Source organism: Pongo abelii, chromosome 22 (genome assembly GCF_028885655.2).
Source record: "Pongo abelii isolate AG06213 chromosome 22, NHGRI_mPonAbe1-v2.0_pri, whole genome shotgun sequence".
In the NCBI taxonomy this organism is placed as follows: Eukaryota; Metazoa; Chordata; class Mammalia; order Primates; family Hominidae; genus Pongo; species Pongo abelii.
The window spans coordinates 26,351,068-26,374,724 of record NC_072007.2 but is presented as its reverse complement, the minus strand read 5'-3'; the positions used below and the strand labels follow the sequence as shown (position 1 = coordinate 26,374,724).

At 34.7% G+C, this 23,657-nt stretch overlaps 1 protein-coding gene across 6 annotated transcripts in view; it reads right to left on the bottom strand.

Moving 5' to 3' along the window:
• LOC100936428 (uncharacterized) overlaps positions 1-23,657 on the bottom strand; it is a 600,254-nt gene that overhangs the window by 55,365 nt on the left and 521,232 nt on the right. For all 6 annotated transcript variants that reach the window (XR_008517430.2, XR_008517435.2, XR_008517431.2 and 3 more), the window contains exon 5: positions 276-23,519. The gene's annotated coding sequence lies outside the window, so the exon portion shown is untranslated. The remainder of the gene's footprint in view (positions 1-275; positions 23,520-23,657) is intronic.

Here is a 23,657-nt window from a genome sequence, read left to right as displayed (position 1 = left end):
AAAACCAAAAAAACAAAAAAGCAGCACTCACAAAAAGCGAAAAAATAAAACAGCCCTTAGATCGAAGTCCATGCTTTTCCCTAAAACTGAATATGGCTTTACAATTTTTGACCATAGCATTCAACCAATTATCAGAATGAAAAATCTCACCCCTCCATAAATATGACATTAACATAATTATACCACCCCCATCACGGAGACCCATCCTCCTTAGGGAATACATCTGATGCTCCAAAGATGGAAATCAGTCAGATTTTAGTTGCTCTCCAACGTACCTTTGCTTCTCACTGACTGACTGGCTTTTACCCTCCACGCACTCACACGCCACCCCCTCCCCTCGGCTAGACACGGATGCCCGAGCGAGCACGCGCGCGCACACAGGCATACAGACACACAGCGAGAGGCGAGGCAAAGCATCTGATGCTGACTCAGAGCGCTTCTGTGAGCAGGGGGTGGCAGCGGCTGGTATTTTCACTGCGCTCATCATTAACATTAACTCACAGTCTAGCATCCACCCTCTCCCAGACCTGCTGGACTGCAGCATTTGCATGACGCTGTCACTCTAGCCTTTGCAGGTCAGATGATGGAAGCAAAAAAAAAAAGAAAAGAAAAAGCCCCAAGGCTGTCTCATAGGAAATGCCTTCATTTCTTCCAGGGTCTCCTCATTTTTCCACCTTTCTACTTCCTCTCTGGCTGTTTCTCAGTTGTTTGACATCTTTCCGGAAGAAAATGTCTTGTGCTTCATTGAGCCAGTCGTCAGTTGGTCCTCCCCTCACCTCACACTCCTGATCCCCACCCCTTTCCCCCCCTAATCAATAAGACGGATCTCCAAATGCAGTTGTGGAAACAGGCTCCTGGACAGTCTCATCCTGGATCCCCTACCTCAGGAAGCAGGCAGCCAGGCTCACATGTGATAGAGAGAAGTAATGCCAGCAATTCTTTAATAGCCCTAGATTGTATTCCACGCCTTCATTTTCCCCACCTTGGTCCAAGGAAGAGCAAAGGGGACTTTCCACCTTCTATATGGAGCCCCCAAGCAGCCCAAAAGACACATGAGTGAGAACAATCTGTATAGATCAATCATTTCTATGTGATAATGAAAAAAAAACCCTATGATTTTAATAAAAGTAATTGCTTAATATTTTTATTAGCTGTGCTCTCATTTCACAGGAATTGTAAGACCTGCCAGGATCTGAGTCATCAATATGATTTAAACTGTGTTGAAATCCTAAGTTGCTTAATAAAATCAACCAACAGAGATATTCGTATATTTTATTTTTTTTTTAATTCAAGAACTTTTAAAATAACAACAAATAGCTGTGTGGGGAGTGGATATGTAAAAGTCTTTGAGATTGAGACATGTTTGCAGCCTATAAATGTGAACAATTGACTATATACGTTTAAATAAAATATGGATTCTTGTACATATGTGGAGACAACCTACTATATGCATTATTACAAAAGGAAGTAAAACATTTGGCTGAACACAAATGTGTTTGTGCTACAGTGTTTCACAACACAAAAGGCAATATATAGGTATTTACTCAGTTCCTTTGTTCTTCAATTGCTCCCTTTAATGACAGAGTGTGGTAAAGTGCCTACCTTTCCTCTCTACATAAACAGCATTTCTGAATCACTTGCCAGACAGAGCTAGCCATCAGTGACTCTGCAGCATACAAGAAATACATACAAAGGGAAGCAAAGTACGGCAATTCTCAAGCCAACTCGAATGCTGTCTGGTGCTGTGGAAATTTCAGTTTACTCACACAGACAGATCCCAGCATGCAGTGCGGCACTGCAGGCTCAACTAAGGTAGCAGATTGGCAACAGATCTGTGGCAACAAACAAGGACAACCATTCGCAGAGGTTCCAAAGAAAACATCACACAACCTATAAAGAGATAGAAGCATCGGTAGTAGGGTATGCATCTCTAAGATCAGTTCCCACAGCCTCCTGATCTGAAAGCAAAAGGAAAAAGAAACCTCTCAAACGCAAGAATAAAAATAGAAAAAGAAGTTGGCAACAGAAGGAAACAGAATTAAGAATATATTCTCATGAGAGAGAAAGGCAAGAAGGAAAATAATAACAGGGAAGAAGAAAGGGAAACACAGAAATGGGAAGAGGGAAGGGAAGAATGAAAAAGGAGAGAAGGAAACAGGTAGCAAAGAATCCCTAAGCATTGAAGCAACAATAAAATATGAAATTAAGTTTCTGACACGGAAGAATAGGAGTAGTATTCAACAAGCTTAGAACCTAATGAAAAACTAAAGCAAAAATTAACGCATGCGCAGCATAGCTTAAAATACTTGTCATTAACATTGAGACACCTGCTGACTTCTTCCTGTTCTATGTGGATTAAATAAATTGGTCATCTCTTAATCTCTCTTTGCTCAGACCCAATTTTTTTTTTTCTTTTTTAGCTCTCTGGCATCTGTGTCCTTTATGCTATTTATTTTTCTAGACAGTTGCCCACAATACTTTGGATAAATTAATGTCATGACCTCGCTATGGCTATCAGACATAAAATGTCGACTATTTTAATAATTGAACATGTGCTTACAGCAACTGCCTACTGATATCCCAGCTCTGTGGACTCCACATTAGCACTGCACTCTTAGCTCTGTGAATCAGAAACAACAAATGCAAATACAACTTTTTTTTTCCCCTAATCCATGCTATCTCTCTATTACATACAGAGATATACACACACGGAGGCCTTAACTTTACAGAAGGCATAACAATGTTAACTGAGGAGTTTAGAAAATCAAGAGGAATAAATATTCACAAAAAAAAATTCATACTTAGAACTGAATGGCCACGCATTTAAAATATTTATATCCAGATAGAGGTTAGCCAGGTCCGAGTGCACAGGCTTCTGGTAGGACTTCCGTTAAGGCCAATGGGAATGCAGACTTGATTAAATCATATTTATTTGAAAGAAGATGTTGTAATCAATTAGTCCAATTACCACTGTCATATATACAGGTATAAGGTCTCTTCTGATTGTTAACATCTTATCATCAATACAAAAGCATCCCGAAATCAGAGTTTATACTTTGACTATGGCTAAAATACTTACAAAGTAAAATTTTGATGCTGTTTTACATTTAATTTAAGTCGTATAATGCAAGTATTGCCTTGCTAGATCAACTATTTTTGTGTTTTTGGAGACTTGTTCTGTTAACTTTCTAAAAAATAAGAAAGATAGATATGAATTTAATGGTAAAAAATATTTTCAGTTAAAGGAAGTAATAACTGACTACTCTGAAATACTTTAATACAACCTGTCTTCTACCTGACTACTAAGGCAGGAATCTTTTATTTCTTATAAATGCCATTTGAAATCAGTGCTAAGAAGGGGATCATATTTAAATTCTTTAGTGAGATTTGGAGTAAGAAGGATAGAAGACAAAAGACAAAAAATCAACTACAGTTCAAATTTTGACTCAAAATTCATGGATGTGCAGAATTTATTGTTTATTACTTGCATTTTTTCTTTGTTTTACTTAACCTGCATTCTCCAATAAGCTGTGACCAGCCACGTGTAGCTATTTAAATTTAAATTAAAGTGAAAATTCATTTTCTTTTTTCTGTTGCCCTAGCCATGTTTCAAATGTATAGAAGGGCACATCGTGATGGATACCATTTTGAATAGCCTGGATATAAAACATTTCCAACCCTGCAGAAAGTTTTATAGGAGACTGTTGATTTAAATTTTCCTTGTGAAAAGTTTTATAGCATAATTGATTATTGGATCTCAATATTTTCTTTCAAGTCTCTTTTAAGAGAATGAAACTATGTTGATTTATTTGAAGATCTAAAATAAAGAGAATTTCTTTTGACTGAAGAGTATCTATTGTTTTTATTTACTAATAGTCTGGAAATATGCATGATTACTTAAGGAAAAAGGGTATATAGATACTAACTTTGAAATAGTTGATAACAATGCTATCAGAAGACACAAAAAAACTACTCAAGCTAAAGTCTCCGAATAAATATGAGGTGTTTATTTGTCTAACTTTTCCAGAAATGAGAGTCATTCTCTTTTTGGAGCCAAACAACACATATTACATATTTCTGCTTTCAGTAAAGAAGTGATGTAATAGTAGTGTGAGTAGCAAAAATTCAAAAAAAAAAAAAATCTTTTCTAAAAATCCTGTTAAAATAAGGAGCAATCAGCAGTTAGGAGCATACAAAATTGTTGCGTTTTGTTTGTTTGTTTGTTTGTTTGTTTGTTTTTTAGGAGACAAGGAAGAGTAATTAAAGGGCAAGGGAGACAAAAATCAGATTCTTGTGGACTAGGATGAACTGGTTGGGAATTTTCTTTTTTCTGTTTTTGTTTTTGAGATGGAACATTGCTCTGTCGCCCAGGCTGGAGTGCAATGGCGCGATCTTGGCTCACTGCAACCTCGGCCTCCCGGATTCAAGTGATTCTCCTGCCTCAGCCTCCTGAGTAGCTGGGATTACAGGAGCGTGCCACCATGCCTGTCTAATTTTTGTATTTTTACTTGAGACAGGAGTTTCACCATGTTGGCCAGGCTGGTCTCGAACTCCTGACCTTGTGGTCTGCCCACCTCGGCCTCCCAAAGTGCTGGGATTACAGGCATGAGCCACCACTCCCAGCCCTGGTTAGGAATTTTCTACGGAATTAACTGAGAAAAAAATCCCAGATGATACGAGCGTGTTTGTGAGTGCGTGTGTGTGTGTGTACCTTGGTATGACAATTTTGATTTACAAATCAGATTCTAGAACTAATTATTTTAAGCAAAATTAAATAACGTAAAATGTAAATTTATATGAGTTATTACTTTAAAAGGTTGACGATGAAAGATATCATTGGTTTTTAACAAGGAAAAAAAAAACTTGACCTATATTTTCTTTTAAGATTTTAGTGTTTGGACAAGAAAATGACTCAGTGTTAAATTCAGGCACTTTATGACCAGGATGCAATAGGTTTGCCAACCTGAAATTACTTTCTTTCTCTTTCTTTTGATATATGTAAGTGTAGAATATCACAACTACCATGGAAAAACAAATAATCAGAGATTTCTCCTCCTTTTAGGAATGATCCTGGCATGTAAAAATCTAATGTTCATTCTTGCATTTAGTAATACAAAAAAAAAAAGTGATTGTAATTCATTGTAGCAATCTCTTTTTCATGCCTTCCCTTCCTTGTTTTCTTTCCTCTTGCCGTCTCCCCTTTTCTGCTCTCCGGAAGTGTACAACCCACTTTCCAATCTAGTCTGTTAGTCATCAGTATCCACAAGGGGACCTCATTCAAAGCACACTACAGAGATGACACTGAGATGAGGGAACAGAGCAAGAAGAAGAACTTGAAGAAGGTCTTGAGCTAAAAGTGATGTGAACCTTGTTGTGCAACCACACATAGGAACAACTAGGTCTTGAGGATGCTGGTGGAGTGTTTCTCTTTCAGGGAAAAGGCAGGGAATGATAATGAGGGGCAATTTGGAGACCACAAAAATTATACCCTAACAAATTATATACAAATCTGAGGCCAGGCGCAGTGGCTCACTCCTGTAATCCCAGCACTTTTGGAGGCAGAGGCGGGTGGATCACCTGAGGTAAGGAGTTCAAGACCAGCCTGGCCAACATGGTGAAAACCCACCCTACTAAAAATACAAAAATTAGCCGAGCATGTTGGTGCACACCTGTAGTTACAGCTACTCTAGAGGCTGAGGCAGGAGAATTGCTTGATCTCAGGAGGCAGATGCTGCAGTGAGCCGAGATCACGCCAGCCTGGGTAACAGAGCGAGACTCTGTCTCAAAAAAATAAATAAATAAAATAAATATATATATACACACACACAAATCTGGAAGAGCATTTTTCAATAGTTCTCCATATTGTACATACTAATAAGTAATGTTTCTGCCGGGTTGATGTGCTTCCTAACAGGTGAGAGAGAAAACAATTAATCCTGGCTTTTTAAGAATGAATATAAGTGAGAAGCCTTCAAATGGCTTCAGAATTACTGTTGTATTTAGACTCTGAATATTATGGCACAGGATCAATAAAAATTTATGTTTTAAGTAACGTAACTATAGAAAAATACTATTTTCCATATGGTAGGCTAAGTACAACACCATGAAACAAAGTGAGAAAGTAGAAAAATAACCAATCTAAGAGTGAGAAAAACTAGTTCTAGTGCCAATTCTGTAATTAATAATGTTTATCATCTTGGATAAGTCATTTAACTCTTGGAACCTAAGTTCTCTTATTTTTAAAATGAGGAGAGAGGACTAGGTTATCTCCAAAGCCCAATTTAGCCCTAAAATTCTGTGCAATGGAAGGACAGTACAATTGGAAACACATCCTGGTAATTACTATCTGCTATTTAGATATCTGTTTATATAATTATCTAATTTAACCCTCATAATAACTGTCCAGTAGCATTTATCCCCAGTAAAGCTAATGACATAGCCTCTTCCTATATCCCTGTGGTATCTCACCTCGTAGCTGAATTTCAAAAATGTGTATGTTCTCAGGCCATGCGTGGTGGCTCATTCCTGTAATTGCAGCACTTTGGGAGGCTGAGGCAGGTCAATCACCTAAGGTCAGGAGTTCGAGACCAGCCTGACCAATATGGTGAAACCCCATCTCTACTAAAAATACAAAAATTAGCTGGGCGTTGTGGTGTGCGCCTGTAGTCCCAGCTATTCAGGAGGCTGAAACAGGAGAATTGCTTGAGCCCAGGAGGCAGAGGTTGTGCTGAGCCGAGATCAGGCCACTGCACTCTAGCCTGGGCAACAGAGTGAGACTCCACCTCAAAAAAAAAAATTGTATCATTTCACATTAGCTGCATAATATGGCAACTTCAAAATGTTATACTACATCTTTTATGTAGATTACTTTATTTCCACTGAAATGTTTAATTATTTGAAATGCTATATAAAATATTTTCATTTTATAACTAGATAGTAATTTTCTAAGATTTAAAAATGTGTAAACACAGTTATGGCATAGGCGCTGGGGAGAAAACCTCATAATTTCATTGGATGACTGCAAAAATTAGCCTATGTGATTAAAAAAAATTTTAGGATTCATTGATCTAATAGACACACTTTAGCTTTAATAAGGCATTTAAAATTTGTCAAGATAAGACATATAGTTTATAAAACCTCCTTAAGTGGATTTCTGAAATTTGAAATACAAAGGAAACCAGAGAAACAGGTGAATCATAGGTTAAAAATTCTCTATCAACTTGCAAAAACCTTAAAAACATCTTTTTTGGTTTCAAAAAATACTCATTTTTCAAGTGCTCCTTAACTGAAGGGGAATAAAGTTATTAATGGATAGGTATTATACTGACTGTGCATAATCATTTTTATTCTAGATTTTTAGAGTTTTCTTTTGTGTAAAAAATATGCTAATTTTGTAGGGTTCTTTTCATAAGAAAAGAAAATGCTTTATCTACTAATTATGACAGTTAGCGGGAGCACAAAATATAGAGCAAATTATTTTAAATTAAAAAGTGCTCTCTCTTTATAGATACCTTTTTCTAAGTTTTTCATATTAATTTATACACATTCTTTTCAAGATTGAATTTCACTTTGCTATCTCTATGCTCAGTAATAGAAATTGCTCCCACTTTTAGAAGTATAAGTAATGTGAGATGTTTAACTTAAAAAAAAACAACAACAACAAAACAAAAAGCATGTTATTCCATGAAGGATGCCACTATAGCATATTCTCAAACTCTGTTACTTAAGGTCTTCAATCTTGGTTAAAGAAGCTTCCATTACATGGAGTTAGTGGAAAATGCTTCTAAGCATTATAAACATCATTTAAATATTTCTGCACAATGAAGGTTCAAGTGTATTCTGCATTCTCATACTTTGTTCTATCTTTTCCAATCAATTGTATTGATTTTGTTAAGGGTTAGAAGGTATACTTTCATTGATCAAGAAAATAGCGTAACATAGCAAAACTCTTTCAATTCAAGACAGATCAATCCCACCTTCGCCTCCTATTAGATACATTATGCTTATTTATTCTGCATCTTTAAATTCCATAATATATAGCTGTTTAAGAAAGGAAAAAGACAAAGAATTTTCTATTTTCTTGGAAAACATAACACATTCCCGGGTGTTCCCCACACTGAACTGCTACTGAACTTAGGAGACTTTGTGACACCTAGTCAAGTGCTTGGCCTCAGTTTCAAGTTCACTGAAGAATGTGGGCCCTTTTCAGGAGTTTAGAAAGCATTAAAGAAAAAAAAAAACTTCCCAAAAATATTGAAATCATTTAGCAAATCAGTGTTTGAGAAAATAATGATGAAGACATATCATCGTAGCTATCTTTTCCAGAGCCATTGCTCACTTTTTTAATGCCACAGTAGAACTGGGTGAGCTCTAAACAATTCATTGGTTCTGACAGCTTATAACTTAGGAAACAGAATGATCCAAGTTAAGTTACCTTAAAAAATAATGCAATAGAACAAACAAAAAACTCCTCACACAAGATAGTGTTCATATATTAGTCTCTTTGGGGAGGTATTTTGTTAGGCTCTGTATATCAAAGCTCCAAGAGTTAGCATTTTGACTTTTACTAGCCTGGAAAGTTATATGCTGATTAACGCCCTTCCAAACTCTCCATACAAAACTTTACTTTTGTAACAAAGAAAACATTCACAATTTCAAAAGCCTAATAGCCTAAGTGGCCCACAGGCATGTTAATTTTTTACAGTAATGTTTGACTATATTTCTTTATACAGCAATTTAATTAATGTATTTTCTCTTATGTGACACTAGCCATAACTCACTGAGGAAAAGGGTTGTTAGAACTTATGTTCAGATACTTTGCTATTATAAAGTATTGAGTTTAAGAGAAAATGTATTCCCATTCCCATGCGTGACAAAGACATGTTTTAAAGTACACATTAAACAAAAGAAAACTGCTTTTCAATTACTGAATGCAGTGCTCAGTAGGACAGAAAACGTACTGCTTCTCTTAAATGCTAGACCTTTAAAACATTTGCTGGATGACAGCACTATAAAAAAAATACAGTTTCTTTAGTAAAGAATTAAAGCTGAATATGCAACATTTCTTAGAAGCATTGAATAAGTCTATTTGTCCGGCTTACTTTGCAAAGACTGCGTGGAAAACAGCACCATAAACACTTTCAGTCCCCACACAAGGGCTAAACAAAGAGTCCTCTTTCTAGCCATCTAATCGGGTAATTTATTTTTTCAACCATCACATAAATCGAAACACAGCTGTAACCAATGACTTGCAGATCCAGTTCCCAGCCAGCTGGAATCAGTTCTGCTGAAACAGCAAGATTTTTACATTGTTCACTTCTGTACATCTGGAGAAATCATTGAGGTTCAAAGGTGACCAGAAAAGCTCTTTAAATAAATTCAACTGACAGTGAAGATTTGCCTAAGGATCTACAAACTCTACATTCACTTCTACAAAATGTTCATGTCATGAAATTAATGCTTATAAAGGCTATTTGCATCCCAGTGAATATAGACTTTACGAGTTGCTAATTGAATTAAGCACTTAAATGCCAATTTCTTTCAAAAAGCTTGCATAGGTTTCCTTGAAACTTTTTCGTAGGAGTTGTTGCTATTTAAAGACGGTTCTATTAAAATACTACATTACAGGCAGAAAATCAGCCATAAGAACCTGTAACAAAACCAGATACTAGAAAGGTACCTACTTATATCTCAAGTTCAATCGCTTTTAGCTAATACAATCCTTTATTTAGATAAAATGAATAGAAATATTATCTGAAAGAAAGCAGAGCTGGAATACCTCCATCAAGCTAGGCAGGCAAATCCCTCAAAGGAGCCAGAGTCCTGGGAGAAACAAATGTGGGTTAGGAATGTTCCATAAGCAGTCTTGCAGGGAAGTGATTCTGGCACAAGACGGAGAGAAACCCACGAGCACCAACAACTTTTGTTCTGCCTTAGAAGCACAGAACTGTACATAGGGCAAAAGCTAAGACTCCCCAAAGCAAAAACAGGGCAGTTCGATGTAAACAGCCCTACATAATAATTGGATAAATTTAGAATACATAAAAATCTAGAAGAATAAGTGTATTATTGGCATTTATATTATGCACAATATATCAATTCCAATGCATCATTTTCTTCACAAAAACCATCAAAAAGATACCCACTTGTGAAATAAATATATATGTCTGACAAACTTCTCAAGTCAGTTTTTATTGTGGTTAGAAAAACAATGTACAAGTGAACCACAAATGCATTTTACTTTTCTTTCTTTAGTTAAATCAATATACAGGGAAACAAGTGATTTTCATTATTTAACCATCTTTTTCAAATGTGTGGGCATTTCAATTATGGTGGATCAATAATCAGTAACTTCCTTAGGCATTGTGCCTTGAAAAAGATTGAACCAATGAATAGCGATAATGTATAGTTCTCAGTTCATGCTGAATGACAGATGGTGATCACATAGTGAGTTGCAATTCACAATTAGATATTAAATTCATATACAGATGTTTAAGTTCATGCACTTGTTAAATGTGACTGATTTTTGTGTGTCAATCACTGTGTACACAGGCTATAGAAACATGGTCTGGAACAGTTAGAAAAGTGATTTAATGAATAATAAAGTATTTGATATTCGAGGATTACCTTTAAGACTTTCAAGGTAATGAAAAATTACACCTACCCAAAAGGCAGGCAATCTGCATTCTTGCCCACCACTGGTTATTAACTCACTGTAGGATGTGGAGGAAGGGGATCTAGAGAGGCACACAACCTCTCTAGATCTCCCGTAGAATAAAGGTCTCATGTTGTTTCCAGCTGGCTGGAATATGCATATTTTTGCAAGGAATTTTTAAAATCCTGATATACATCTGCCAATACCATTGCTTCTCAAATGTAAAATGCCAAATTCTCTCTCTTAAAAAATGTCATTACTTTCTGAGTAAATACCATTTAAAAAAAATCTCTCCTTTTTAAGATATGAACCAAGCAATCCAGAAGTAACTAGAGTCTACTAACTTATATCCTTGATTAGTACAGGGAAAGTTAAATTTATAGGGAAAATTTGTGAATGAACATTGCTAAAGTTTATGAATATATCATTTAAAAGTAAGTAGCCAGTTAAACATATCATTGTTTTAAAACTGTACTAAAATTAAACATCTCCCATACTCTGTTCTCTACTGTGATATTAAGGTATTCTTCATAAGTAAATTCGCATGACAGAGTTTTCAGTTTATAAACATTTTAATGATTTTAATTCACAAGTATTCCAGAATCCTGTGGTCCTGTGATGTACATACATATAGTTATTCAAATATACAATGTTTCTAAAGCATGTGTAACATATGACAATTTACATATATTAATGTAAGTGAAGATTTACTATATTGGTAAGAGTAAAAATATCCAAGAATTTTCATTATTTATGATAGAATGTCAACTGAACCAATAGCAGTAGAAACTGTCACACAAATACTTGTTCAGAAAAAAACATAACAATTCAGCTAAAAGAAAAAAAAGGGGGTGGTGGGGGGTAAACCTTATTAGAAAACAACTTGTTTTAGGTGTTGCCCAACAGATGATATCTTGAAATATGCCCAGCTAACATGTAAATTTCAAAAGTTAGTTTCTTACTTAAACTTATTATTATCAAAGTTTGATCTAATATTTTTTACCCAGTTTCTTTTTTCATAATTCCTCTAGACTGTAAATTACAAAATAAATATTTAGTATGTGATCCACACAACATATGCTATGAAAACTCTATAGAAAAATGCTCTATGTGTCACTATGAGCTTGCTAAACTAAAAATGGGTGCCATGCTTTATTCTTTTACAAGAACTAAAAATAGGTTTCTCATATAGATTTGAGCTGATAGACTGAAGGAGAAAGTTCTAACATAGATGAATATTCCATGTCTATTTGTGAACATATTTTACTCTTATTACTTAGTACATTGATATTAGCTTAACTCTTTTTAAAGAGTAGAGAAACACGGCATTTTATTAATATTGCAAGTTTTTTGTTAATCATATATATAAAATATTGTGATAATAGTTTTAATTTCTTAGAGCTAGGTGTTAAAGAGTCACAACATACATTTTTAAAGTATGTATTGAAATATAATTGCCATTAAACTAGCTCTAAAATTATGTTTGATTATTATTTAGTAAGGGCTTTTTAATCCTAATAATGGTTTTGTAATGATTAAGGCAACTTTTATTTATATTAGTTATTTGTTTATATGCCTATTTTGTTTGTAATAGCACATAAGTCTCCTTGGAAAATGGTAGAATTTTAGATATTTAAAAGTAGTTTGGTGGAAAGTAATGAAAATGTATATTCAGAGAAGGGTGAAAAGTTTAGTCTTTTTGGACAAAGTAGAATATGATGAGAATATTGGAAGGTGGGACTGGAGAAAACCATGGAGTGAAACAGGGAAGGGGCTCATAGACAAAATCAGATTCTTAACATGCATTCTAGAATCTTCCACAATCAAACAATACTTCCAAATTAAGATTTAATAGGAATTGTCTCTTTATTATTTAAAGAAAAATATGTAATATTTAAACAAGTTCTTCTCCATTTCTGAAGAAGGAGAATTGGACCTTATACTGACTTGCAAAATTCTCACGAATTAAGTTCACCATTCTATACAAACAGAAATAAAGATTTTTCAAAGTCTACAATGACCTTGATCATTTTAAAATTTGATGGGTCTTCTTTGCCAACCAAACTCTGGGAAGTCCAGCCACTTTTTTTTTGAGACGGAGTCTAGCTCCGTCTCCAGGCTGGAGTGCAGTGGCACTATCTCAGCTCACTGCAAGCTCCGCCTCCCGGGTTCTGCCTCAGTCTCCCGAGTAGCTGGAATTACAGGCACCCACCACCACGCCCAGCTAATTTTTGTATTTTTAGTAGAGGCGGGGTTTCACCATGTTGGCCAGGCTTGTCTCAAAGTCCTGACCTCCCGTGATCTGCCCGCCTCGGCCTCCCAAAGTGCTGTGATTACAGGCGTGAGCCACTGCGCCCAGCCTATCAAGTCGGATCTTGGTGATATTCATTCAATATGAAGTACCAAGTGAAAATAATCAGGATATTTAAAAATCCTAAGATTATAGTTAAGCATTTTGAGTGTTTGATTGGGTTATTGATTACACTGACTCCTTGTCAGTAGGTAGATATCACTAGCCATTTTAGAATGTTTTACAAGAGGGTTTAGCCAAAGTCTTTGTCAAAAAGGAACACGCCATTAATTTGGGTGTAAATTTTTTGGGAGAAAATTATGTGCGTGTGTGTGTGTGTGTGTCTGTGTGTGTGTCTGTGTGAGAGAGAGACACACACACATAGAGAGAGAAAGACAGATAGAGAGAGAGACACACACATACACACAGAATTTTGTAGTTTCAATCTTTCAAGTCTCAGACTTGAAACTCTAAGACGGCACAGAGATTCCTGTAAAAGTGGTTCATAGAGGAGCTTTTCTTGTCTTTGGAGGCCTAATTAATATTATGTGGCAATGGTTGAAGCTATTAAAAATTTTTATTTTAATTACACTAAAATTAGAAACTCAAGATCAGCTGACACTCATGTTCAGGCCAAGTTTTAGCCTATGCTTTCCCCCAATCTTACCATCTTCATAGTTAATCAGTTTTAAAGAACTACAATTTCTTCCTTTCTAAAGAGTGAATTATAAGACATTATATTTGAAAACTCTTGAGTTTATTTTCTTTCCAGAGGATCCATAAGTCTTCCAAATCGACCATGTAAATCAGTTCACTTATCTCTCCCTCTCTTAAACTAGTAAAATTTCCCAAAATGTTACAGGTACTGTTTTAAGCAAGCCAGGATAGAGCTTGTAAATTACCTAATATGCTTTGTTCATGAACTAGCCCAGCTGGAAAGATTATGTCCATATAATGGTACCCATTAGCTTTCTATCTGTGCAATAAATTAAAATGAAATGTGAGGGGGGAGTGATTCTGTGTCAAGTATACCAATACTTTTAGCCTTTTAGAACCAACTTTATGTATGTGAAAATTCAATATGTAAAAATTTAAAAAATCATATTCAAATGGGCACTTCAAATGGCACATCTGTGTACACAAGGTTATTTCTAGAGCTTTCAGTCACTTGAATTTAATTTGACATATATTTTATAAATATCCACTGAGTGGAAGTTACTAAGTTGCTAAAAGAATTACAAAAATGAAGGGAGAAATAGCTTCTGTCTTCAAAAAGTTTAATATATGGTAGAGAGTCAGATACAGAAATTGTGATCTGTGGAAAGTGTGAAGCATTCTCTCAAATACAAAGTGCTATAAAAACACAGGAGAAAAAGACAGTAAATACTGAATGCTTTATAGAAGGCTTCCAGCAGGAAGCTCCACTTGAGTTAAACCTTGAAGGAAAAGGACTGTTCAACAGGAAAATCTAGAAGAGGGAGAAAAGACATAGTCTCTGGGCTGAGCAGGAGGAAAGGCTCAGGGTGGGAATTCACAGAGTTTGGGGGAAATGACTAGAACTGCAAAAATGCTGGCTTATACAAGGAATGTTACTAGGAAAAATGGCCAGGCAGTTGGATTGGGGGTTTGGTCAGACAGGGTGTTTGGTGTACTAAGAAGTAATACTTTGGGCGTAAATGACCGACTAAAATCTTTTTGAGTAAAAGTTTTAGACTAGCATAAGACACACAACAACAATGCTAACAATTAGTATGTACTTAATACCAAATTCGTACCTAGCAAGGTGCTAGTACATATAATGCCATTTAATCATTCACTGGGTAAACGGTATAATTATTAGCAATTTATTGACAAGAAATCTGAGCTTCAAAGAAGTAATGTACCCAATGTGGTATCACTAGTAAGTGGCCAGAATTTGATTGTGGCCTATCTGATTCCATTCATTCCTTTCTTAAGTCTTTAGTCAGATAACCTCTCAAAATTAAATTGGTCTCTCTGCAAGCACAGTGTTAAATCTCAGTACACCATAGGATAAGCAGTCTATGTCAGGTCAGGGAGGATTCTACAAAGAAACTGTAAGAGTGCACACAGATTCCAGGAGTTTCTTTATATTTGGAACATTTTGGAAGTGACAGAGGACTCAAATATAGGTTTTTCTGATCCCAAAGCTCATGTTCTTTCTTTCACGTTACTATTGGACTAATCAATATTTTAAATAGCTGTGAAAAATTTCATCTCAGGAATGTATTTGTTTAACAAATTCCCAAATGTTGAGAATCTCTAGGGCTTCAAATTTGGGAACATGGCCAGGCACAGTGGCTCACGCCTGTAATCCCAGCACTTTGGGAGGCCAAGGCGGGTGGATCATGAGGTCAGGAGATCGAGACCATCCTGGCTAACATGGTGAAACACCGTCTCTACTAAAAATACAAAAAATTAGCCAGGCGTGGTGGCACGTGCCTGTAGTCTCAGCTACTAGGGAGGCTGAGGCAGGAGAATTGCTTGAACCCGGGAGGCAGAGGTTGCAGTGAGCCAAGATAGCGCCACTGCACTCCAGCCTGGGCAACAGAGTGAGACTCCATCCCCCACACCCCCCCAAAAAATTGGGGATCAAATGTATAGTGTTAAAATGAATACTTTTTCCCATGTGTCTTTTTCCTCTATTTGAATTCTCTCCTTTGTATAACATTGTAGAAGTGAGACGGTTATAATGATTTAAAGCAGCTGAATAACTTTGGCATAACTGAATAATTGATATCCTAGAGATATTTTCCATTTTTATTTGAATTCTATAATGTGTCAAGCATAAAACCATAATATCTAATATGAATTCATTAGAGCCTTTGCTTGTCAGTTTCATTCATTCATTTTTCCATTGGCTCATTACTTAACTATTGTGTTGTCCATTCACTTCTTATCCAACTACACATTATATGACTGAAGATTCAGCTAGAGATTAGACTTTTCACTATCTAGTAAGCCTGTGAGAGTAGTCACTGAATACCTTAATGTTCAAGAAAACTTAAGTCATTAATTTCAGGAACTTAAATATTCTATCCCATGTGGTCTTCTCAAGTTTCATGATAAAGTAGACCATTTAGTGATGCATCATGATGTTATTTCCAGAGGAATAAAGTCAACTCTTGGAAAAAAATTTATAACAAAACTTCCATGAGCGTTTTAGTTTTACCAGAATAAAATCTATCAGTTTGGAGGCTTCTTTTTGCATTCCTGTATCATTCATATTTCTAACTACTTTTTAAAACTTTTTGAAAATAATCATTTAGACTATAGAAAAGTAAGCATAAATGTATCACAGAAAAAGTATTTTTTAGGGGTCTAAATTAAATTTGAAAGCACATCACACTTCTAATTTGAGAATTTAATATGTAAAAGAGATGTAAAAGAGAGATGAAATAAAACAAAACTTAGAAACTGAGTTCTGATTTTGTCTCTGCCGTGTTCATTGTGCAACTACAGACAGGATACTTAACACCTCAAGGCTTCGGTTTCTTCCTTTGAAAACGCATTATACTACCACAGTGGAATGGAACAGCAATTTTGCAACTTTAAAACCATTGAAAACAAAAAGTGCCATATAAACATAAAATAACATTTCCTCATAACAGATTGATCTGGAGTTACTTTGCCTGCTACTTTTAAAGTAAATTTTGTTAGATGGAGAAAAAAAAAAATCCCAATTCATGACGATTTCTTAAACTTGGCTTTATGTGTCTGGAATTCAATGACAGAGTTGTTGATTTTGGAAGACGTGAAATGCAGCAAAAACAAGAGGATAAAGTCTGAACTCCTATTGATCAAGGTACATAAGCTGTAGTGGGGTAAAAATAAATAGAGACAACTAGTTAAGTTTTCAGGATCTGAAGGCACTGTTCTTTTGAGTTGAAGAAGCAGATGAATACAGTTTCCAAACTATAACAATGCCATCTCAAGTTACATATCCCTTCCAAAAGAGTTCTAGATTTAAAGAAAACAACGACAAATATGAAATGCATTTTAGACTCCTTTGAAAAAGCAACTTTTATGATTATATTTAAAAAAAACTGCTTGCACATAGACCCTAAAAAAAAGAGTCCACTTATGGGAAGGAGGAAGAGGCAAGTGAACAAGTCAGAAAAATCTAATATTTACAGGTCCTTTTACTGGTTTCTTCCATGCACCATGATGATTTTGTCCTGAGTAGCAGTAGTCGAGGACTTCTTCACTAGAGCAGGAGCAGATACATTGGATGCGTTCTCAAAAACCCCAACCAGTTTTAAAGGAATCTGACTTGTGAAAGTAGTAATTTATCCAAACCTCAGGCATCCAACTTCTACAACTGTAAAGTGAAAGTATACGCTCATATACCTTGGACAAATCTTTTTAGTTTTTAATTTTTATGGGTACACAGTAAGTATATATATTTATGGGTAGATACTAGGTATATATATTTATGGATTACAGGAAATATTTTGAAATAGGCATGTACTGTGTAATCACATCAGGGTAAACAGGGTACCCATCACGTCAAGAATTTCTCCTTTGTATTTCTTTTGGATAATATTTATATCTTCTTTCCCCCTTTATTATTTAGAAAATTCTCAATAAATAGTATGAGAAAATAGAAGGCGTAATTCTATTTCTGACTATCCTTCATCCCCTGTTCAGGCAGCTTTGAGGGTATTTAAGAAGATTTTTATCAATATTCTAGACAACACTCTAAAGTAGACCTCTATTAACTCAAAGAAAATTTCAAATATATATATCACATTGTTTAGAAGTGAAGGTATTTTAGTAAAGCTTGTTTCTTGAGGAGAGGGAAAACATGTTGGTATTGCATGAATTAGAAGCATACATTACAACAACAAAGAGACAGCAGCAACAGAACAAAGTTGAGCTTGTTTAATAAAAACTGCTTACTCATTCATTCATTCTTTACAGTCAAAACCCTTCTCACAAAAAGGCTATCATGAACAAATCACGGAGGTGGAATTTCCAAACAAAGAGGTAGTATTTTGACCTTCCTAATTTTTAGGATAGCTACCTAACCTGCATCTATGATTCATTAGGATCCACGTAATTTAGAGTTTTTACATACTTCAAATACGTCACAAATGTTGTGTTCCTTTATTCGGAATGGTTTGCCTTGAAAAACACGGAGTTAAGAATTTAAAGAAATCCTAAAATTTCCTTAGAGATTTTGTACAAAAGGTATTAGAGACTTTTTTTAAAAATATGAAGATAAGAAAGAAAAGTCACAGTCTATTCTTGAGGAGAAATAACAATGGAACATAATAATAATTTTAAAAGATGAAATTTCTAAGGGCTTCAGAACTTAACAACATGTGAGGTTCAAACATATTTCTATCACATTCCCCACTCTCCTGTTTCGTGGCTTATATCCTCTTCCATTTAGGATTACCAGACAACCTCCATATCATCCACTACTCATCCACTGAGCAGATGTGTTGAGATAATGTGAAAACCATGCCTTCTGGGCTGCATTCCTAATCACGAAGCATTGGGATAACAGAAATCCTACTCCAGTTGGCCAGTTGAATGTACCTCTATTTCTACATTCAGGATGCTTTTTTGCTGCCATTCCTATCACTTCCATTGGCTTTTAATCACACTTTTAAGTAGTTAACTCATCAGACCTGGTAATTTTGTGACTGTCCTGTTTTCCTCTGAGACTTCAGTGATTATGTCAGAAAACATCTTATTCATTTTACTCAGTTGTCTTCATTTGAAGCTTAGGTGGGGGTAGTTTAGCTGGTGTTCTGTTTACATATGCTGATTCTATTTAACATAGTAATTTTTAAAAATGTGCTACACCTTGTTTTCAAGCAATAATGTACCTCTACTTCTTTCACCTTATACGTACAAAATTCATTATATATTTTCTGATTGTGACTAGAACCAAGAAAACCTTTAAGTCCTCCCCAAGAGGAACAATGAAAGGGCTCTAAGGAAAGATAATTTAAATAAGAAAGAACTAGCTAGATTGGGTTCCATGTATGTAATAATAAGTTGGAGCTTTAGGTCACACTAACCATGTTTCCAATAATGAAAGAAAATTCATATACCTTGAGATCTGGTTATTAGAGAACATGGCTTAGTTCTAGGTTAAGAGTATTGTAGAACAAGAAAACCATTGCCTATTAGCCTTATCTGAAATTAACAGTAATTTAAATTTTGAAAAATTATTAGGAGATGATTTACTAGTTTTAAAATTTTTATTGAAGGATGGATCTAATTTACATATGATTTAAATAATGTGTACATCTATGGAAAGCTAACATAACAGACTAATATTATAAGGCTCTCTCTTCCCTGGTGAAAATAACAAATGGAAAAGAAAATGCTGGAAATGATTAAAGATGCAGGCATCAAGAGGAAGGACAGCTGCCCATAGTTCAAAAAGCATTGCTCTAGCTATGTTGTTATGAACTGCTGACTCAATCACTTGATGTAGACTCACTAATCAGTTTACCTGCCAAACACATCCTTGTTCTTCCTGCATGAGACTGGACTCACCTCTGCTACTACTAGGTAAAAGGTGCTCAGAGGCAGGTGGAATAATGATTAATTGTAATAAATACTCTTAAGTAGAACTGAACAAAGCCTGAAATCTGAGCTTCAAAAAACTATTTGAATATCAGCATTCTAAGTAATCCAGTGAAACTGAATTTAATATAAGCAAAGATAATTACAGTGATAGACATTTGAAAAGAAAAATTCGTGAAATAGATTCATTAATAAAGTGTGAAGAAAATATGTCCTTCTACTAATGCATAATAACCTGACATTTTGGGTCTGTACACTGGCAAAGAGATGTGAATTTTGGCTGCTACAAAATATATGACTATCACTGAGAAGAAGAGCCCAAAACAACTTAAGCCACTCCTAAGATAAGCATTTCCTCTTTTTCAGAATGTGTATTAATGTATAAGAAACGCAAGAAACAGGAGTATTATAATTATTAGCACATTAATTTTTTAAGATTTTCATATTCTAGTTATATGGATATGGTGATTCATAGCCATTCACAATTTAAAAGTTTTATTTAAATAAGTAGATGTAGTTAAAAGGAATATGCATTATTTCAAAAAAAAAGCAAGATTAATGCAGACAAAACAATTAAATAAACAGCATGAGAGTAAGTCTTTCAAAAGAGACAGGTAACAAAGACTGTTTCATTTTGAAAACTTGTCATTTCCCTGCAAATAGATAATGAATATCAAAATGCCTATTCAAACCCTCACAATAAGATAAACTAACTTTTTTCCCCCCAAAATCTATGACTCTAAACATCCTGAGTGGAAAACGTTTCCCATATAGGTATATTAATTATGGAATTCAAAGTAATTATTATATTCAAATACAAATAGTTCAATACAAATAGCAGTGTTCAAATACAAGTAGTTTATTGTGCCAGTTTATTCTTGTGGACCTCACTAACTCTTATATGTATATAAGCACACCTAATTCATCATAAGAAGACCTTTCTTGTTGCTTTCTTGTACTAGTTTAGTTTTAGTTCAGCTTATTAGACAGATTCAAGGAGAAAATGCACCTGTAATCAATTATTCATCCCAAGATCCAGCAGAAGGAGAATATATACAGGCAACAGTTTTTGAGGCATTAAAAGTAGCAGCCCCAGGAGGGATAAACACAGACTAGGAAAGTTCACACTACATATTGTGAAGCGTTAATTGAAGAATGTTTATTTGGCACAAGAGACACCCCTTTTTTGTACATTCCATAAGATGGTGGTGTCATGTTTATATGGCTATGACACCTTGAAGCAATGCATTCTTCAAAATAATTTCTAAATGATTTTAATTACTTTTCTTCCAATACTAGGCGGTATTCCCACACTCAATTCAATCTATGTTTTGGAACACTAGGTGCTGACAATGTATTTTCAAATAGATTAGATATCTTTCTGCAATACTGAAAAACAGATCTCATATAAAAACTGAGTTCACTGCAAAAGATTGCTATGCATGCACATGTGCACACAGGTCAACTGCCCAAGGGAAGAAGTGGTAAAATTGGATATTTTCTTATGTGTAATACTTACTTTTCTTGGTTTTCAAGAAATACAAAGCCTGAAGCTTTCTTCTATCCAACTGAACAAGAAAATTAGCAAAGAAATTAATCTAAGTCAACTACAGAGGCAAGAGAACCACATAAGCATATAGGGAAGACTTTTTCCCCAAGGAAAAACATTAGTGCCCACTGTTGAAAACATTACAATTAATCATTTTAAGTAAGAGCTCCTAGTATTGATGCACAAGGTTTGAGATTTTAACAGCCAGTGAGTAAATGAGAACATCAAAAATGTGAAGGTTTAAGCAGTCTCAGAGTAAATCCCTTAGAACATTGAAGACTGGGAAAATCTGAAAAAACATGGGAGTCTTGTATTAATCTCAATAGTTCAAAGTAAAACTTGGTATTTTTAGTACACATTAAACTTGATTTAAGGATTATGGGATGAAAGTTGCTAGATTCCCACACACAAAAAAAACTTTTCTTTTAATTGACTATTTTACAATACAATCCATAATTTTCCACTTCTTAAATATTAACGTTAGGTTTTACAACAGTAGTCAATCATTAGAGGAAGTAACTGGGTATCATGAATGCCTTTCAAATTTAAAAGATCTAGATTCTCTCTCTAAAGCTTTCCTTGAGAAAAAGAAAAATAACAAACCTGCTTTTAGGCAAGTAACAAAAGAATATTGCAAAGTTATAAACTCATAGTATTTAACATGGATAGAAACCTCAGAACCATCTAAAAGGAAACCCTAAAAATCTGCTCAACTATATTCTATAAAAGAAATTTAAGAACCTAAAGCAATGATTAAGTAGGCTCTAGAATCAAATTAAAAATTGATCTATAATCAAATTAAAAATAAATCATTCCATTTGATGAAAAGTGTTACGATTTTAAAAAATATACATTTTATGAATCTAGGCTACAAAATATATGGACATAGATATCATAGGCTGACAATGCAGGATGTAATTCACCACTCAAGTAACTCTTTCCTAATTCCATTTAATATTCCATGTACTGTTCAACAGGCACAGTTTTAGGTTCAGGTTGAAATAGTTATTATTATTTAGAATTTTATATTCACTTTTTAACTTTCAATCTTGCACATATACAATAAGTCTTTTGATGTTTAAATTATAATATTTAGAATATTTAAAATGTTTTTCATACATATATTTTCACACTTGTTCCCCAATTTATGTTTTTAAAAGCCATCACATTCCACACATAGCCCACAAGAGGAACTTTGGGGTAGAAAGTCAAGCAAAAATGGGTAAAGGATATGGCAAGTATGAGTGGTAAGGAGTAGGCACCATCTTTAGTGGCACAGAGGGGGCATATCAGACTAACAAGCCACATTGGTTTTAACATCAAAATCTTACTCAGAATGTTGCAGGTACACTCCCTCCTAATTCTTGATGTGTCTCCACTGACCCACAGACATAGATAAATTCTCTTTGGAGATCTCGTTTTGTAATGTATTATACCTTCTATAGATTATTAGTAAAGGCAAGACACTTGAGTTAATTTATTCTTCCTGAGAATGATAAAACTCACAAATGCCTAGAATAAGTAGCTTTAGTATTAGGAAAATACCATCCAAGTAACATCCAGGAACTGACAATTTTTAATTGGCAGAATGACATAAGGAAATATACACATTTTGGGGAAAGTATGTTTCTAGATATTTTTACTTGATTTTTTTTCTTTATAGAGACAGGGGTCTTGCTGTGTTGCACAGGCTGGTTTCAAACTTCTAGTCTCAAGCGATCCTCCTGCCTTGGTCTCCCAAAGTGCAGGGATTACAGGTATAAGCCAGCATGCCCAGCCTATTTGTAGCTTTTGATCCCATAAAACTAACTTATTTTACTAACCCTATCTCATAAGAAGAATGGACTAGAATTTAATGCCTTAAGAATCAGAGTCAATTAAGTATAAAATTCACTTTTAATAGAAAATGACATAATAGGCAATGGTAAAAACCATTTATCCTAAAATATTTTATTTAAACATTTACATAAAGACAAGTTTTATAAGCAAGATGGAAATATATCCAGGGTTTGTTCTGTGTACTTCCATACTTCCTATATCTATAATCTATAAGAGATGGATTGTTAAAAGCAAGATTATGACCTCAAGTTAATATGCAATCAAAATGAAAAGTACATGTTACATTTGGTTCCTCCTAGAATATGAAGCTGAAAGATAAAGATTTTTTTCAAACAATATTGAAGCAGTATGCCTATCTGATGAAACTGATCAATATGTCTTACCACAGGTGCTAATACATAAGGACAATGTAAGAAAAAAAAACCCACAAGATTTATAATGAAATCATAGTAAACAGATAATTAGATTTCACTACAATTAACTTGCTTTATTACATTAGAAATTTTAGTTACGTGAGGCTCATTTTTTAAGCAAAACACAGCTGATATTGATAAAATGTAAAAGATTGGGAGCAAGTCACTTACATATATATGAAGTTCTGGAGAGATATCCACAGATATCTGTATAGTAAAAACGAGTGACATAGCACAATTAGTCCACTTTGTTGAATTACTGATTCTGGTTATCAAGGGTGGGATGAGTTTCCTGACTGGCTTGATTTGGACACAGCAAGCAGATGGTTGATGAACACTGGTAAG